The following is a 21,060-nucleotide window of genomic DNA, read 5'->3' on the forward strand; positions in this document are numbered from 1 at the left end:
ATTATATGATTTTTATCCTTCACTTTGTTAATGTGGTGTATTACATTGATCAATTTATGTATATTGAACCTCCTTGTGAAATATCCTTGATTGTGATGTATTTTTTTCATGTACTGTTGCATTTGATTTGCTAGTATTTTCTTTTGGATTTTTGCATCTGTATTCATCAGAGATATTGGTCTATGGTTTTCTTTTTGTGTATATTATCCTTGGCAGATTTTGGTATCAGAGTTATGTTGGCCTCATAAAATGTGTTAGGAAGTATTGCTTCTTTTTCAATATTTTGGAAGAGTTTGAGAAGGATAGGTATTCAATCTTCTTTATATGTTTGGTAGAATTCTCACTAGTGAAGCCATCTAGTTCTGGACTTTTACTTTTTGGGAAGTTTTTGATGGCTGTTTCAATTGACTCACTATTTATCAGTCTATTTAGATTTCCCAGTTCTTTGTGATTCAATGGAACTTATCCATTTCTTCTAGGTTACTGAATTTGGTGGCATATTGTCTTTCACAGTATTCTTGTATGATCCTTTGTATTTATGTGGTAACTTCTCTTTCATTTATGGTTTTTATTTGAGTTTTCTTTTTTTTCCATAGTGAGTCTAGCCAGAAGTTTGTCAATTTTATTAATCTTTGCAAAGAACCAGATCTTCATTGATTACTTTTTTTGTATAATCATTTTGTTCTCTATTTCATTTCATTCTGCTCTAATTTTTATTATATTCTCTCTTCTGCTGACTTTGGGCTGCTTTTGTTCTTATTTTTCTAGTTCTTTAAGATGTTTTGTTAGATGGTTTACTTAAGATTTTTCTTGTTTCTTGAGATAGGACTGTAATGATATAAACTTCACTCATATTACTCCTTTTGCTGTATCCTTAAAGTTTCGATATGTCATATTGTTATTTTCATTTGTATGTAGATATTCTTTTATCTTACCTTTTATTTCTTCTTTGATCCAGTCATTTTTTTTTTTAGTAGCACATGTTTAATCTCCACATATTTTTGTATGTGTGTTTTTTTCTCCACATCTTTTTTTGCAGTTGATTTCTAATTTCAAAGCATTGTGGTAGGACATTATACTCGGTATGATTTTAATCTTCCTAAATTTGTTGAGGCTAGTTTTTTGACCCAGCATATGGTCTATCCTTGAGAATATTCTATGTGCACTCAGAAGAATGTATAATCTGGTATTCTGGAATAAAAGTCTTTGTAAATGTCAATTATATCCATTTGGTCTAATGTATCATTTAAGGCCAATATTTCTTTATTGATTTTTTTATTTGGATGATCCACCAATAGCTGTCAATGAGGATATTTAGGATCCCTACTATGATTGTGTCTTTTGTCAGTTTCTCCTTTTAGTTTTGTTAGTGATTGCTTTATGTATTTTGTTGTTTCTTGATTGAGTGCATATATATTGAAAATTATTATGTCTTCTTGATATAGTGTCCCCTTATTATTATAAAATGCCCATCTTTGTCTCTTGTTACCTTTAAATCTATTTTGTCATATATAAGTATGGTTATACCTGCTTTTCTATGGATGCCATTTGCTTGGAGAATAATTTTTCATCCTTTCACTTTGAGTCTATATTTGTCTCTGCAGCTTACATGTATCTTCAGTCAGCAGAATATGGTTGAGTTTTGAATAGGCTCCAATCTGCTACTCTGTGCCCTTTTATTGGTGAATTAAGTCCATTTACATTTAGGGTAATTATTGGTGCATGAGGATTTAAATAACCATTTTATTTTTTGTTTTCTGGTTGCTCTGTGCCTCCATTGGTTCTTTTCTGTTGTGTTTCTGTCTGTTGTTTTTGTTTGGAGGTATTCTACCCTTTTTCATTCTGTTTCCTCTTTTTTTTAAAAAATTATGTGTCTTAGTTTTTGCTTTTTGGTATGTCATTGCCATTAGGTTTACGTAAAAAAAAAGTTTCATATACACAGTAGTTCTTTTTCTTCTGAATGCATCTAATCTCTATCACCTTTTTCAAATTATGACCTTTATCTCCTCTTCTTTTATGTTTTTGTTGTCAAAAATTATCTTTATTTACACTTTGAGTTCATTTCCAAATTGCAGTAGCTATTGTCTTCTTCCTCTCTCTTTTTAAATGTTATTACCACCTTTAAATTTAATGTGATATTAGACTTTATAGTACTTTATTCTAAAAAATAGGTTGCAATACCTGGCTTCTGTTTGCCTGTTGATGATCTTACTCATATATTTGTGACCTTTTGTTCCTTCTTTCAGGTAAAATAAGCCCCTTGAGTATTTCTTGCAATGGAGGTCTTCTTGATGATACATTCCCTCTCTCTCTCTGAATGTCTGAAAAGTATTGATTTCTCTTTCATATCTAATATATATATATATATATATTTTTTTTTTCTTGGTAATTTATTTCTTGCCAACTATTTGTTTGAATAGGCTGTCTGTTCCTCTCTTCTTCTTCTGGTATGACTGTTATTCTTATATTGCTCTTTCGCTCTTTCTGGTGAAATCAGATAGTTCTTGAAAAGGTCTTTCACCTTTTTTATGCTCAAGTTTCTCTCCTCTTCCCTCTGTGTCATTTCTAGATTTCTATCTTCAACGTCACTAATTCGTTCCTCCATCTGGTTAGCTCTATTTCTCTCTCTCTTTTTTTATCCTTACCCAAGGACATTTTTCCTTTTTTTTTTTTCCAGATAAAATGTGAGGGAGAGAGAGAGAGAGAGAGAGAGAGAGAGAGAGAGAGAGAGAAACATCGACGTGAAAGGGACACATCGAGTGGCTGCCTCCTGCATGATCCCAACCGGAGTGGGGGACGAACTGCAACCAAGGTACATGCCCTTAGTGGGAACTGAACCTGGGTTTCTGTGGACTGTGGACCAACGCTCTACACACTGAGCAAAACCGGCCAGGGCCAGCTCTATTTCTTAAGCTCACTAGTTCGTTCTATATCTCTCTCTTTTTTAAAAATATGTTTTCTTTATTGATTTAAGAGAGAGAGGTAGGGAGAGGGATAGAGAGAGAGAGAGAAACATCGATGAGAGAGAGCATCGATTGGCTGTCTCCTGCATGCCCCTACTGGGGATTTGGCCCTCAATCTGGGCATGTGTCCTGACCGGGAATTGAACCAGCAATCTCTTCATGCATGGGTCGACACTCAACCAGTGAACCACACTGGTCAGGCCTTTTTTTTTATCTCTTTTATTGAGTTCTGCATCTCTAGAATTTTTATTTGGTTCTTTTGTAAAGTTTCTATCTTTTTTGTAAAGTATTTGTTTTGTTCATTAATTTCATTTCTGAGTTTATTAAACTGCCTATTTGTGTTTTCTTTATGTTTATTTTCTGGAGATTTTTCATTTTCTTTCAGAGCTGCCTTGTTACCTTGCTTTTTCCTGGTATTTGATGGATTCCTTCTCTCTCTGGGCATCTATGTATGAGTGGCACATCTCTAGTAGATTGATAAGAAGAAGTATTTTTATTGTTTAGTAGTAGGTGGTGCTGAAGCACAAGCTGTTAGTTCTCTTGCACTATTCTGGTTTTTCAGATCTCTGTGAGATGGTGGGAAAAGCCCTGTATTCTCTGAGAAGGTGGACATCTTCTGTGTGTTCAGGACACCTCGGTCTCAGGGGATCAACCCTGAGGGGGAATGTGGTAGGCGATAGGGTTTCAAAACCATAAAATATCAGTGCTGTCCCCTGCAACCAGACACTGCCAGCAGTGCAGCCTTGACAGGTGGGGATGGGGGTGACATAGGGAAAACTGGCTGCTGCCTTTGCTGTTTTGTTCTCCCAGTAATGGTGACTGGCAGACCTCAGCAGCTTCCTCCATGTATCTCCACTTGACCCTGGGATTAGTTGCAGAGTGTACCTGTTGCTCATGGGAAAAGTAAAATGTTTCTGTCGTAGCATTTCTCAAGTTTTCAGATAATGTGCTGTGCGACACAACACTCACTGCAACAGCTTCTCCTGGGGCCTGCTGCAAGCTCTGGGAAGGTGAAAGTAAAAGAGCTCTGGGGAGGGGGAACGAAAGCTGCCAGGCTCTGTAACTTTGTTTCTCTGTCTGGAATGCTGATAGCCAGACAACCATGGCTGCACTTCCAAGCTTTGTCTCTGCCAAGGTCACTGGGTTCAGCTACAGCACATACTGACCACTCTTACAAGGATGTTCACTGTATCTCTCTTCTCCTCCAGACTGAAGGGAGTGCCAGTGGCAACTTGATCCCTCCCCTATCTGGAATGAGACCTACAGTGAGTTTCAAGATATGCTCTCCAGGATGAGTCTTAGGCTGTGTCCTTGGCACCATCTAAGTTTTTCTCCCCTCCCACCTACCTGGTTTGCTCACTTGCCCACCATCAGATGTTTTAATGTGGGGATCTGTCAGGCATGTTTGCATGTTAAGCAGGGAATCCTTTGTTGAGTTATAGCTGTTCTTACAGTTGAAACTTCAAGGGAAGAGACCAAGGGGACTTCTCATGCTGCCATTTCTCTGACCGCTAATTTTTTTTTTCTATTTTGAGTCAATATATAGTGCTACTGTATGTATATTTTGTGTGTATTTGCCAATTTTTATTAATTCTAGTTTTTCATTAAGTTGACTTTCTGTACTGTAATTCAGGTTTTCCTCACTTTTTGTCCATTTGAAAAGGTAGAGTCTTTTTTATTGAATTTATTGGGGTTACGTTGGTTAATAAAATTATATAGGTTTCAGAGGTACAATTCTATAATACATCTTCTGTTTATTGTATTGTGTGTTCACCACCTCAAGTCACATCTCTTTCAATCACCACTTATCACCCCTTTACCCTCTCTGACCTTCCCCCACTGCCCGTCCCTCTGGTAATCACCATACTGTTGTCTGTCTATGAGGATTCTTTTTTGCTAATCCCTTCACCTTTTTCACCCAGCCTCTCCATCCCCTCCCCTCTGATATCTGTCAGTCTGTTCTCTGTACGTATGAGTCTGTTTCTGTGTCGTTTGTTAATATTTTGCTCATTAGATTCCACATATAAGTGAAATCATATGGTATTTGTCTTTCTCTGACTGGGTTACTTTACATAGCATAATACTCTCCAGGTCAACCCATGATGTCACAAAGAGTAAGGCTTTTCTTTTTTTATGGCCAAGTAGTATTCCATTGTGTAAATATACCACAACCTTTTTATCCACTCATCTACTGATGGGAACTTTTCCATCAGTTTGGACTGTTTCCAAATCTTGACTACTGTAAATACCACTGCAATGAACATAGGGGTGCACATATTCTTTCAAATTAGTGTTTTGGGTTCTTCGGATATATTCACAGAAATGGAATAACTGAGGCATAAGGCGGTTCCATTTTTAATTTTTTGAGATAACTCCATTCTGTTTTTCACAGTAACTATACCAGTCTGCATTCCCACCAACAGGGCAGGAGGGTTCCCTTTTCTCCAAATCCTTGCCAACACTTATTGTTTGTTGATTTATTGATGATAGCCATTCTGACAGATGTGAGGTGATATCTTACTGTGGTTTTAATTTGCATTTCTCTGATGATTAGTGACAATGAGCATCCTTTTATATGGCTATTGGTGATCTGTATGTCTTCTTTGGAAAAGTATCGATTCAGGTCCTTTGCCCATTTCTTAATTGATCTGTTTGTTTTCTGATGTTGCGTTTTATAAGTTCTTTAAATATTTTGGACATCAACTCCTTATCAGATGTATCATTGGCAAATATGTTCTCATTCAGTCTGTTTCTTTTCATTTTGTTGATACTGTCCTTTTCTTTGCAAAAACTTTTTAGTATCATGTAGTCCCATTTGTTTATTTTTTTCTTTTATATCCCTTGTCCAAGATGGTATATCAGAAAAAATATTATTATGAGAAATGTCCAAGATTTTATGGCTTATGTTTTCTTCTAGAATTTTTTATGGTTTTACAACTTACATTTAAGTCTTTAATCCATTTTGATTTATTGTGTATGGTGTAAGAAGGTGGTCTAGTTTCATTTTTTGCGTGTATCTGTCCAATTTTCCCAACATCATTTATTGAATAGACTATCTTTACCCCATTGTATGTTTTTGCATTCTTTGTCAAATATTAATTGACTTTGAATGTATGGGTTTATTTCTGGGCTTTCTATTCTGTTCCATTGATTTATGTGTCTGTTTTTATGCCAATACCATGTTGTTTTGATTACTATGGGCATGTAGTATAGTCTGATATCAGGTAGAGTGATTGCTCCAAAAAGATGATATAACTTTTGTAAACATTTATGTGTCCAACATATGAGCACCTAAATATGTAAAGCAAATCTTTATGGACTTAAAAAGGGAAAGACTGACAGTAAAACAGTCATAGTTGGGAATTTTTAACATCCCATTGACATCAATGGATGAATCTTCCAGACAGAAAATCAACAAGAAAATGGTGGCCTTAAATGACAAATTAGATCAGATAGATTGAATTGATATCTTCAGAGCACTTCACCCCAAAGCATAAGAATATACTTTCTTTTGAAGTGCACATGGAACATTTCCTAGGATAGACTGTGCTGACATGTTTATAACCCCATAGTTGATGATTGGTAAATGATTGTGCTAACTTGTTTATAGCTCCATAATTGGTGATTGGGAAAGTCACTCTGTGTCCTCTAGCTGAACCTGTTTTGTAAAGAATGTAATCAACAAAATAGAGATAAAAATAACCACAGAATATTGGAATACTCCCTGGAATATCACTCTACTTGATATCAGACTATACTACATGCTCATAGTAATCAAAACAACATCAAGAAATGTCTAAGATATGACCAAGAAAGGTCAGGAAATGTCTAAGATATGACCAAGAAAGGTCAGGTTCCCAGATTAGCCTGGTTAGCCAACTGCCTAACTGCATATTTTTGCTTTAGTATGTGCTTGCTTGCTATGTACCAGTGCATACTGGAATGCAGTTTTTAAGCTTTAAAAGGTGTGTGTGTAAGGAGATCGAGGCTGATCTCTGAAGACTCTGTCACAGGGGTGTTCAGATTCAGATGCTGGCCGGCTAATAAATGGCTCTCATTTGGATTTCAATTCTCTAGTGGTCTTTCTTTGACTCTGTCGTGCCACAACAAGACCACATGTTAGGACACGAAACAAGTCTTAATAAATTTAGGAAGATTTTAATCATATGAAGCATCTTCTCTGACCATAACTGTATAAAACTAGAAATCAATCACAAGAAAAAGAACAGAAAAATACACAAAGACATGGAGGATAAATAACATGTTACTAAACAATGAATAAATTAACAATGAGATCAAGAAAGAAATAAAAAGATACCTTGAAACAAATGAAAATGAAAAGATAACCTAAAACCTATGGGACATAGTGAAAGCAATATGAGGGGGAAATTCATATCATTACAGGTCTATCTCAAGGAACTAGAAAACATTGCCAATGAACAATATAACCTTACACTTAAAGGAATTTGAAAAAGAACAACAAACAAAGCCCAAAGTGAGTAGAAATAAAGAAATGATAAAGATCAGAATGGAAATAAACAAAATAGAATATTAAAAACAATTTAGAAGATTGAAGAAACCAAGAGCTGGTTCTTAAAAAATATAAAGAAAAATGATTGACAATCCTTTAACCAGACTCATCAAGAAAAAATGAGAGAGGACTTAAATAAATAAAATCAGAAATGAAACAGAAGTAACAAATGACTTTACAGAAATACAAGACATGGTAAAAAAATATTATGAGCAAGTATATGCCAACAAATTGGACAATCTAGGTGAAATGGATAAGTTTCTGGAAACATACAAGTTTCCAAAACTGAATCAGGACAATTCAGAGAATCTAAATAGACAGATTACAACTAGTGAGATTGAAGCAGTAAAAAAAAAAAAAAAAACAAAAAAAAAAACCAAAAAAACTCCCAACAAAAAAAAAAAACTCTGAACCAGATGGCTTCACAGGTGAATTTTACCAAACATTCAAAAAAGAACTAAAATGTATCCTTCTCAAACTATTCAAAAAAAATCAAGAGGAGGTAAGACTTTCAAACTCATTTTATGAGGCCAGCATTATCTTAATTCCCAAACTAGATAAAGACACTACAAAGAAAGAAAATTATACACCAATACCACTGATGAATATAGATGCTAAAGTCCTCAATAAAATATTATCCAACAAAACACCATATCCAGCAATACACTAAAATGATCATACACCATGATCAAATCAGACTTATTCTGGGAATGCAAAATTGGTACAATATTCACAAACCAATGAATGTGATACACCGCATAAACAAAATGAAGGATAAAAACCACATGATCATATCAACAGATGCAGAAAAAGCATTTGATAAAATCCAGCAGCCATTTATGATAATACTTCTCAGCAAAGTTGGAATAGAGGGAGCATACTTAAAAATAATAAAGGTCATATATGAAAAAGCCACAGCCAACATTATACTCAATGGGAAACAATTATAAGCATTTCCCTTAAGACTGAAAAAAGACAAGGATGTTTGCATTCACCACTCTTATTCAACATAGTACTGGAAGTCCTTGCTACAGCACTCAGACAAGAAGAAGAAATAAAAGACATCCAAATTGTAAAGGAAGAAGTGAAACTATTGTTATTTGCAGATGACATGATACTGTGTTTAGAAAACTAAAGATTTGACCCAAACACTACTAGAACTGATAAATGAAGTAGTAAAGTAGCAGGATACAAAATAAATATCCAGAAATTAGTTGCATTTTTATACACCATTAATGAACTATCAGAAAGGTAAACTAAGAAAAAATCCTATTTACAATTACTTAAAAAAATACCTAAGAATAAATTTAACCAAGGATGTAAAAGACTTGTACTCAGAAAATTATTAGATGTTAAAGAAAGAAATGGAAGAAGATACAACTAAGTGGAAGCATACACTGTTTTCATGGATAGGAAGAATTAACATCATTAAAATGCCCATAGTACTCAAAGCAATCTATAGATTCAATACAATTCTTATCAAGAAACTGTAACCAGAAACAATGTTTGACTGCCTGCCACCATGAAAACCCAACACGTGAGACAGATGCTGGCAAAAAAGGAAAGAGTTTTAAGTGCCAATCACCTAAGAAGATGGAGAACTCCTATTCAAAGCCCATTTCTGCATCTCAGTGCATGGAAAGCAGAACAAAGGAATCAAGAGGAGGGGGTTGAAAAGTTCTCTACATGCAGGCCAGCAGAGTACATTCTGATAAAGACCTTGATATCAGTCACGTGATGATCTGGTGTGCAGCATCCTGGTCTTTGTCATCCTGGCTCTGTGACTGAAGGTCAGCAAATCTCCCAAACTGGGATGACTGAAGGTTAGAGTCTGTATCTTCTGATGTTACTTCCTAGGATTCTTATACAAACATGCTCTTTATCTATAATCTATATATTAGTCAGAGTCAGGATTTACAAAAATAATATCAAAAGAATGGTGGGGTGGGTTACAATTCCCATTGTTAACAATACCAGTGGTATGTTTCCTAGAACTGGAACAGATATTCCAAATATTTATATGGAATGACAAAAGACCCTGAATAGACACAGCAGTTTTTTGTTGTTGTTAATCCTAACCCGAGGATATATTTTTTCATTGATTTTTAGAGACAGTGGAAGGGAGGAGGAAGGGGAAGAGAGAGAGAGAGAGAGAGAGAGAGATTGATATGAGAAAGACACATCAATTAGTTGCCTCCCACATGACTCTGACTGGGGCTGGGGATCCAACCTGCAACCCAAGTATGTGCTCTTCACTGGAATCAAACCTGTGACCTTCGGTCCTTGGGACAATGCATTAACCACTGAGCCAAACTGGCCAGGGCAGACACAGTAGTCTTGAGAAAGAAAAACAAAGTTAGAGGAATAACCAATTCTTGTAAAAATTTCCATAAAGCATTAAGTGTGCATGTGCATGAGTATATATAAAAGAGTAAGTAAGAATAAAGAAAATACTTGATACAAGTAGGGGAAATTTCAACAATTGATTATAACAAGGTTTTGTGGGTTTTAGAAATTAATGAAAATTTTCTTTTTTTTACTACAAAGGAAAATAAGAGGCCTGCAGACATAGAAAAAGATTGTCAACTCTATTATTGAGGCAAATCCTTGTTGGTTCATAGTTTAGAAAAAGTTCGTGTGGTAAAACTTAGCACAACATAAGCATATACAAACTTCAACAAAAACAAGAAAAAACTATGAGCAGATATGGAAAATTATGCACCATACAAGGAATAAAATGTTTTCTGTCAAAAATGACAAGCTAGGAAATGAGTAAATTACTTACAAGCAAGGCAATCCCAAAAAGGTCAATGAAGGGAATTTCAAAATGACAAAAATCCATTAACTGATCACATCTCACTTTTTGTGGCTCTGAAAAGGGCCTTTGGTTTTTGCAAACAAGTCCTTATCTTACCTTTTAGGTTTTCTAGGAGTTTTATGTAGCTGCTTGTGCTTTCATAAGTGGTGATTTGCACCTGTTCCCTGGCAACAGCCTCTTCACGGACATCCAGCCCTTTTGAGAGAAGATCGTCCTGTTATATATAGATTGCTTGCTACAAAGGGTCACAGACTCAAAGTACTCAAGGCTGTTTGCCAAGCACATAGCCTTGGGAAAGGTTTGTATCAGGGAACGTGCTTTTGAGACTTGTAGATGCACTCACCACAATTCTCCCTGTTTCACATTACCATTTATATTCTTGGGTTTGTGCTAACCTTGTGGTTTATGAAGCTCTATGGCACAATAAACCAGACCTAAGACTGCCTTGGGAAGAAAAGGGAATGGGTTCTGCAATACTGAGAGATATTCAAACCAAGCATTGGGTTAGCCCAAAGCTTGATTGGATTAAAAGGGACATAGAGATGAATGTAAATGAGATGCTCCTGCTTAATTCTGATTAGATAGTACTCCTACTGCCATCAACCAGTAAACTGTAAAAAAATAGAAGAGAGAAAAACCCTGACATTTTGTTGTAAAGTAATTTAAAATGTTACCATAGAAATGTGTCATCAAAACATATTTACATAGCAAAATGCCCATAAGAGTAAGATCAGTTTACAAAGATTATAAGTAGCACAAACCCATTTTTGCTTATAGAGGTCTTTATCCATGTGTCAAAGGATAAAAATGAAAATAATTCTTTTGTTTTTCTCCTATACAACTTTCTCTTCAGCATAGTAAGAGACTGCACTTTTTGTCTGAAGGTCATCTGTAGTCAGTGTACACTGGCAATGCTACTCAACCCTACTACTCCCCCCTCTACCCCACCACTTTTCTTCCAGACTTCCAGAGAGCAGAGTAGCTGAACATGGCCAAATTACATGGAAAAGACCCCACCTACAGCACCTAAATGTTGTAGATTTCAGTTTCAGAGCTTATCAAGCATTTATTTAGCACTATTCACATTAAGAAATACATTTTAAAACAGACTCTGGCAACACAGAGAAATACATAGTTCACAAAATAACTAAACAAAATATCGAAACTGCATGAACTTTATTATGAGTGAAGAACTGAGATTAATCTTTTATTTCATATTTTATTCTTATTTTATTTTTTCTCCTATTGTTTCTTCTTCTTCCTTTTCCTTTCTTCTCCTTTCTCTTCCTTTCACCTCACTCCTCCTCTTCTCCCTCTTCCTCCTCTTTTTCAATATGCTATTCCTGACCTGTGGTATGAGAAAAAAACAGCAGACCAATCAGAGCAGTGATCATAGTGATTCCTTAGAAGAATGTGTATGTGACCCAAGTGAACCAGTAAGATCCCTCTTTTTTCCCACCCCGGGGAATGAATAAAAAACCTTATTTTTGTATGTTTACTAGCTTGTTTGCATTTGTTTTTATCATGAAAATTTAATAATATTCATCTACAATTGCTGGTGGAAATGGATCCTTGTGTTTTTTTAGAAAGGACTTTTTAAAAATATGTTTTTATTGATTTTTTTAGAAAGAGACAGAAAGGAGAGAGAGATAGAAACATCGATGTGAGAGGGAAACATCGGTCGGCTGCCTCGTGCATGAACCCCACTGGGGATAGAGCTCTCAGTCTGTGCATGTGCCCTGACCGGGAATCGAACTGAGCCTTCTCATTCCATGGGATGACACTCAATCCACTAAGCCACACTGGCTGGGTGGATCTGTATTTCTAGGAGGAACTCTGTTACTTCTCCTGCCTCTCCATCCAATACTAATCTCTAAGGCCAGGGCTGAGGTTGCTACTGACTTCTTACTCTTTCCCTCTTTAGTTGTAACCTTAAGTAACTCTAGTCCAGGATAAAAATCAGAAGAATATGGAATTATCCATTTCAGATCATGTTGCCACCCACTGCAGACTGGTAGAGATTTAAGGACACATGTGTATATGGAAAGAGATTTTGAAAGCCATCCTCACAATGATGCCATTTATGTTTCCTTAATATTTTTAAAGGTTATAGCTCCATTGCTTTCGCAGGGTATGGAGGTTATACTATACATGTATGCTGTAAATATTTCAACTTCTACAGAGAATGTAAAATGTACACAGTGAGTAAACACTCCTTATTCCCATATTCTCACTGCCCAGAAATAACTACTTTTAAGAGTTTGATATGTTTTACATGCATATTTATATATGTAATTTTGGGTTATTGGATATAAGCAGAAGCATTGTGTGACAGCTTCAAGACAGTCCCTTGCTGGCATGTGCAATTGCTTCTTCTCCCTTTCTTCTATCCTGATGATGAGGTGAGATTACTTCCACCATGAGAATGAGAACCCAAAGGCAATGTAGTGAGTTTCAAGTTGTCAGGCAATTCCTACACAACAGAGACTGCAGTTACTATTCTGTTTGGGCCTGCTTTCATAGATTAGGTAAGGAGATAAAACAACTTTTTGAATGGATATAGACAGTTTATTAAAAACTTCTGGCACAATGTGAGCATACAATGTTCATATTATTTCCCTTGCCTTCTATGTCCCATGGGGATGATGGAGAGCAGCCAGATGTATATTGCCTATATAGCAGATCTGTGTCACAGTTAAAACACACTGAGTTTAGGAACACCTCAATTTTATGAGCAGACTGCTGGCAAATCTGACTAATATTTGCCCAGGAGGGATGCATTATCTTTATTGTCCTGTCCAGGAATTAAATCTGCCCTCTGACCTGGAAGGAGACAACATCTCATCTTCTAAGTTTGTTTCTTCTGAAAACATCCTTGAAAAGGTGTTTCTAGACAAAAGCTGTCATAAGACATGTAGAAAGACAAGGAAGAATTATCTCCCAGTAGTGCAAGCAGGGAAACTGCATCGCTAGCCACTTCATGGAACCAATGGAACATCCCTGGGTTGCTTACTTCTAGATTTCTTTTATGTAAAATTATTACCTGATGAAATTGCACCACTGCTTATTTGGTTTTTCTATCACAAATATCTGAATCTAACCCTAAACAAAGTATAAAATTTTTAAAATCCAAATTTTCTGTGTGTATAGAACACAACAAGATATTCTAGATTCACCTTGTAGAATCCTTGATTTCTGCAATTTCTGTGAAGCTGAACAATATAACAGTTGTGTTGGAAAAACATAGGTATATATTAATCCTTCAGTTATGAACTGAATGTCTGTGTCCTCTCCAAATTCATCTTTTGAACTACTAACTCCCATGTGATGATATTAAGAGGTGGGGGGCCTTTGGGTGGTGATTAAGTCATGACATGTAGGCCTCATTAGTAGGATTAGTGGATTTATAAATGGGACCCTGGAGAGCTTCCTTACTCCTCATGCCATGTGAGTATACAGTGAAAAGACATATATCATTGTTTGTAACAGAAAAGATGGTAGTGGAACTAAATTTTTATCACTACAGTACCAGTGAAATAAATTTTAGGGCATTCCTAATGATGGACCACTATATCAATGTAAAAAAAAAAAAAAAAAAAAAAAAAAAAACTCTGAAATTTTGTTAAGTTCTGTGTAATGTTACCATAAAATGTATTTTAAAAATGTATTTACATGGAAAGATGGCCATAATAAGTGAAAGCTCAGCTTACAAAGATCATAAGTGGCACGGATCCATTTTTTGTTTATAGAAGTTTCTATTTATGTCTCAAGGGATAAAAATAAAAATGATATTTGTTCTTGTCCCATACAGTTTTCTCTTCAGAATAGTAAGAGGCAGCACTTTCAGTCTGGAGGCCATCGGTATGTCAATGTCCCTGTACACTGGGAAGGCCTACCCCTGACCCTGCTCCTTATCCCACCCACCCTTCATCCAGACATTTAGAAAGCTCTGTCTCAAGATATGCCAAAATGGCGGTGGAGTAAATGGAAGCTACACAGAACATCACCCAGGACCAAACTTGAATTACAACTAAAATAAAGACAAATAAACGGGGAAAAGCAACATAGAAGCAGATTTCGAGGATAATATAACCAGGGACACTGACTCAATCCTGGTAGGATTGAGGAGGCACGAGAATGGGGCTGGGAGCCCACAGACAGCAGCGGCCTTAGCTGGGAGCAGCGAGCTCAGGTTAAACTCCCAAGAAGCTCCACAGCTCAGAGCCGGGACAGACACTAAAATAGCCACAGCCACTCACCTTGGGCTCTGGCAGAGGGAAGGTGGACTGGGCTGTAACTGTGTGGGGACACTCGGGATTTGGAGGGGGCCTCAGATCTTTTGCAGAGTTGCAGCCATGTAGAACAGAGGGCATCTTGCTCCCTCCCAGGGCTCTGGGGAGACGTAGAACCCTCCTTCAGAGTTTCAACCCTGCCCAGGTGGACCACTGAAATTCAAATTGAGGCTTACTAACAACCAGTATGTGCCCCTGCCTCAGGAAATCCCCTAACGATGAGCACCTGAGGGAGTTTTTTATTTAACAGAGAACCCACAGCTCTTCAAGTAACCCCTACTGATAACCTCCAGGCAAAAAGCTAAAGGATAACTATACCATTCCTGGGCTAGCAACTCTAACCAGGAAAGTAAGAATTGACAGTGGTGTTTAACGTGGGTCCTCCCTCACTCATCCAAACCAAAGAGAGGAAGCCACAAACAATAGAAAACCAACACCCACAAGAAAAATTTGGCAGGCTCCAAAGCCCACTGTGATAGCCAAAATGGTGAAACACAGGAACAAAAGCCAAACAAAAGAACAAGAGACCTCTATCGAAGATTAGAAAAATGTGGAGCAGTTAAGCAAGCTAACAGAACTAGAATTCAGAGCCATGATCTTGAGGAAGCTCAACAGTATGAGTAAGGACATAGAAATGTTGAAAATCAACCAATTGGAAATTAAAAACCACCAAGAATAAATCAAGAATGACATATCAGAAATAAAGAACACATTAGAAGGTATGAACAGAAGAGTAAAGGAAGCTGAGGACCAGATCAGTGAATAAGAAGACAGGGTAGAAAAAATGAACCAATCAGAAAACCAAAAGGAAAAAACAATTAAAAACCAGGAAGACAGCTTAAGAGAACTGTGGGACAACAGGAAACATAATAATATTTGCATCATAGGAGTCCCGGAAGCAAAAGAAAATGAGCAAGGGTTAGAGAATATATTCAAAGAAATAGTGACAGAAAATTTCCCTAATTTGGTGAAGTAAGAAGGCATTCAAGTTCAAGAAGCACAGAGAGCCCCAAGTAAGAAGAACCCAAACAGGCCCACACCAAGACACATAATAATTAAAAAGCCACAAATTAAAGACAAAGACAGAATCCTAAAAGCAGCAAGAGATGAGCAACAGGTTACTTAAAAGGAACCCCCATAAGGCTCTCAGCTGGCTTCTCAACAGAAACGCTATAGGCCAGAAGGGAATGGCATGAAGTAATCAAGGTCATAAAAAACAAGGATCTGAATCCAAGATGATTCTACCCAGCAAGGCTGTCATTCAAAATAGAAGGTCAAATAGAGAGCTTTCCAGACAAACAAAGGCTAAGTGAATACATTGGCAACAAACCAGTACTGCAAGAATTGTTAAAAGGACTGCTGTAATTAGCAGGAGAAATAGGAAGAAAAATACAACCACACTAAACAAAAATGACAATAAATAAGTACATATCAATAATCACCTTAAATGTAAATGGACTGAATGCTCCCATAAAAAACACAGAGTAGCTGATTAGATAAGAAAGCATAACTCATCTATATGTTGTTTACAAGAGACCCACCTCACAACAAAAGACTCACATAGGTTGAAAGTGAAGAGATGAAAAAAAATTTTCCAAGCAAGCAGAAAGGGAAAAAAAATCTGGGGTAGCAATACTCATATCTAATAAAATAAATTTCAAAATGAAGGCCATAACTAGAGACAAAGAAGGCCACTACATAATATGGAAAGGATCTATCCAACAGGAACATATGACCATGATAAACATATATGCACCCGATATAGGAGCACCAACAAAATCTTCTGGAGGACTTCAAAGGAGAAATTGACAGCAATATAATCATAGTAGGATACTGTAACACCCCGCTGACATCACTGGATAGATCATCTAGGCAAAAAATTACCAACGAAAGAGAGACTCTAAATGAACCACTAGACCAAATGGATTTAATAGATATTTACATAGAATTACACCCCAAAAATACAAAATTCATATTCTTCTCAAGTGTACATCGGACATTCTCACAGATACACGACATGATAGGACACAGACTAAATCTCTACAAGTTCAAGAAGATTGAAATCATATCAAGCATATTCTCAGATCACAATGGCACGTAACTAGAAATCAACTGCAAGAAAAACATGCAAAGACATTTGAACACATGGAGGCTAAATAGTATGTTATTAAACAATGAATGGGTTACTAAGGAGATCAAGGAAGAAATTAAAAACTTCCTGGAAACCAATGAAAATAAACACATAACAACACAAAATCTACAGGATGCAGCAAAAGCAGTCCTGAGAGGGAAGTTCATAGCACTACAGGCCTACCTGAAGAAACAAGAAAAATTTCTAATACACTATCTAATCTCACAACTTAAAGAATTAGAAAGCAAACAAAAAGAAAACCCCAGAGCAAGTAGAAGGAATGAAATAGTAAAGATCAAAGCAGAAATAAATGACATACACACCAAAAACAAAAACAAAAAAAAAACAATTCAAAGGATCAATGAAACAAAGAGCTGGTTTTTCGAAAAGATAAACAAGATTGACGAACCCTTCGCTAAACTCACCAAGGAAGAAAGAGAGAGAACCCAAATACACAAAATCAGAAATGAAAGAGGAGAAGCAAAAACTGACACCATAGAAATACAAAGTAGTTAACATCTACTATGAACAGTTATATGGCAAAAAATTTGACAATCTAAGCTAAATGGACAAATTTCTAGAAACATGGAGTCTCCCAAAACTGGACCTGGAAGAGATAGAAAACTTGAACAGACCAATAACAACTAAGGAAATTGAAGAGGTAATCAAGACTCTCCCAGCAAACAAAAGCCCAGGCCCGGATGGCTTCACAGGGAGGTTTTACCTCACATTCAAAAAAGAACTAACACCCATTCTCCTCAAACTATTTCAAACAATTGAAGAAGGAGGAAGACTTCCAAAATCATTTTATGAGGCCAGCATAATTCTAATTCCAAAACCAGAAAAAGACACTACAAAGACAGAAAACTACAGACCAATATCCCTGATGAACATAGATGTGAAAATTCTGAACAGAATACTAGCAAATCAGATCCAGCAATACATCAAAAATTTATTCACCATGACCAAGTGGGATTTATCCCAGGGATGCAAGGCTGGTACAATATTTGCAAATCAATAAATGTGATACAGCACAAAAATAAAATGAAGAATAAAAACCAAATGATCATATCAGTAGATGCTGAAAAAGCATTCAACAAAATCCAGCACCCATTTCTGAATAAAACGCTCAGCAACGTGGGAATGGAGGGGTCATATCTCAACATAATAAAGGCTATATATGAAAAACCTACAGCCAGCATCATACTCAATGGGTTGAAACTAAAAGTATTTCCCTTAAGAACAGGAACAACACAGGGATACCCACTTTCACCACTCTTATTTAACATAGTACTGGAAGTCTTAGCCACAGCAATCAGATAGGAACAAAAAATAAAAGGGATCTAAATTGGAAAGGAGTAATTGAAACTGTCATTATTTGCAGATGACATGATATTATACGTAGAAAACCCTAAAGACTCCATCAAAAATTTACTAGACTTAATAAATAAATTTGGCAAAGTAGCAGGATATAAAATTAATGTCAAGAAATCAATGGCATTCTTATACACCAAGGATGAACTCACAGAAAGAGAACTAAAAAAAAAAAAAAAATCCCATTTACCATCGCTGCAAGAAAATTAAGATATCTAGGAATAAACTTAACCAAAGAAGTAAAGGACCTATTTGCAGAAAACTACAGGACATTGAAAAAAGAAATAGAGGAAGATATAAGAAAGTGGAAGCACATACCTTGTTCATGGATTGGAAGAATCAACATCATGAAAATGTTCATATTACCTAAAGCAATCTATAGTTTCAATGCAATGCCCATTAAAATGCCAAAGACATATTTCACAGAACTCAAACAAATACTTCAAAAGTTCATATCGGACCAAAAAAGACCCCGAATAGCCACAGCAATCTTCAAAAAGTAGGACAAAGTAGGTGGGATTACAATACCAGATATCAGGTTATACTACAAAGCCACTGTAATCAATGCTGCCTGGTACTGGCACAAGAACAGGAATATAGACCAGTGGAACAAAACAGAGAACCCAGAAATGTACCCAAGGCAAAATTCTCAATTAATATTTGACAAAGGTGGCAAGAGTATACAGTGGAGTAAAGACAGCCTCTTTAATAAATGGTGTTGGGAAAATTGGACAGCTACATGCAGAAAAATGAAACTAGACCATCAATTTACACTATAAGTACACACACAAAAAAACACTGAAAGTGGATGAAAGACTTAAATGTGACCCGTGAATCCATAAAAATCCTAGAAGAAAATGTAGGCAACAAAATTTTGGACATAATATGCATCAGAATTTTTACTGACACATCACCTAAGGCAACGGAAACAATGGAAAAAATGAACACATGGGACTACATCAAACTCAAAAACTTCTGCACAGCAAAAGAAACAAACATCAATATGGAAAGGCAACCCACTGTATAGGAGAACATCATTGCCAATGATACATCAGAAAAGGGATTAATTTCCAAAATATACATAGTACTCATACAATTCAACCAAAGAAAGACAAAGAACCCAATTAAAAAATGGACAGACGCGCTAAATAGACAACTCTCCAAACAGGACATACAGATGGCCAAGAGACATATAAAAAAATGATCAACATCACTAATCATTAGAGAAATGCAAATTAAAACAACAATGAGATATCACCTCACACCTGGCAGAATGTCCGCCATCAACAAATCATCAAACAACAAGTGTTGGCCAGGGTGTGGAGAAAGGGGACTCTAGTACAATGCTGGTGGGAATGCAGACTGGTGTAGCCACTATGGAAAACAATATGGTGTTACCTCAAAACATTAAAAATTGAACTGCCATTTGACCCAGGGATCCCACTTCTAGGAATATACCCTAAGAAGCCTGAAACACCAATCAGAAAGAATATATGTACCCTCATGTTCGTAGCAGCACTATTTTCAATAGCTAAGATCTGGAAACAGCCCAAATGTCCATCGGTAGACGAATGGATAAAAAAGCAGTGGTACATATACACAATGGAGTACTATGCAGCTGTAAGAAAGAAATATCTCTTATCCTTTGAGATGACATGGAGGGACCTGGAAAGTATTATCCTAAGCAAAACAAGGCAAGCAGAAAAAGACAAATACCACATGATCTCACTTATTTGTGGAATATAATGAACGTAATAGTCTGAGGAATAGGGTAGACCCAGAGACATGGAAGTAGGGTACATAACAACAACCCTCAGAATAGGGGGGGAGCGAAGAGATAAACCACAGAACTTATATGCATGTATGCATAACCAATGGACAAACAGGACAACGCTGGGGATGGGGTGCAGGGGATGGGGAGGAGGGTGTCAATGAGGTAAAAAAGGAGAAACATCTGTTACAAAAATAAAATTAAAAGAAAAAGAAAAAAAAAAGAAAGCTCTGTCTCCCTGAATTTTGCCCACAGCCGCTCCCTCCCATCTTCTTACTCCACAATATTCAAGCTGCAGTTCAGGCTTCTGTCACGAGGTGGCAAAACGTACCTCCATTTTCAAATTTCTCTATAAAGAAGTTTATTCAAGGATCAAAAAAGACCCTCCCTTAAAAGCCAGCCTTTGAATTCATGTAGAGAATGTTTCTGATTTTGTCTGAAAAAGCTGGTAGGTGTAAAAGAAGAATGTCAACATATATAAACACCAGGTGTCAGTAGTTCACCTTGGCAGAGGGTTGCAGGCTGGCAGAGGTGCAGGGCTGACGGACGGAGGTGACTGAGAGATGACAGGATGTTGGAGCCGGATGTGGACATCTGTGCCTAGTGTCATGGACAGAGGATGACATACAGGGAGTGAGAGAAGTACTGGGCAGCCTGTACAGAGGTGGTGTAATGGAGGGTTAACGGCCTGCTCTCAGGGAGGGAACCCCTCTACAGCATAGTAGACACTTCAACCTACACTGAGGGAACAGATACATCAATGAACAAGATGTAGTTTGGGGTCAAAAACAGATGGAACTACTTACAAAAACGTATGAATTTTCCAAACAGAATGAGATCATGGTAAACGAACAGTTTCCTATCGTGTTATTTTTTGCAAAACATACTCCTTTTTCTTAAAAAAGAAAAATGGGGATGGGTACCATCTGGTGGTCATATTCACGATTGCAGTTTTGAGAGGCTCAGAGCTGAGGCTCAACAAGCCGGAAGGATGGAGGTTGTGAGCTTGGCTTAGTGGTATGGGCCAGTATTTTCTGGAATTTTGCACCTACTATCAGCAGTTTCTCTGTGTCCAATATTTTCTGGGATATCTAAACGTGAGATTGGATGCCCTGCCTTGGTTTGAACTGGAGAGAAAGCTGCACCGGTGAGCCTGTGAGTGTTTTGGGTGACAGAGCTA

This window comes from Molossus molossus, unplaced genomic scaffold (assembly GCF_014108415.1).
Source record: "Molossus molossus isolate mMolMol1 unplaced genomic scaffold, mMolMol1.p scaffold_m16_p_2, whole genome shotgun sequence".
NCBI lineage: Eukaryota > Metazoa > Chordata > Mammalia > Chiroptera > Molossidae > Molossus > Molossus molossus.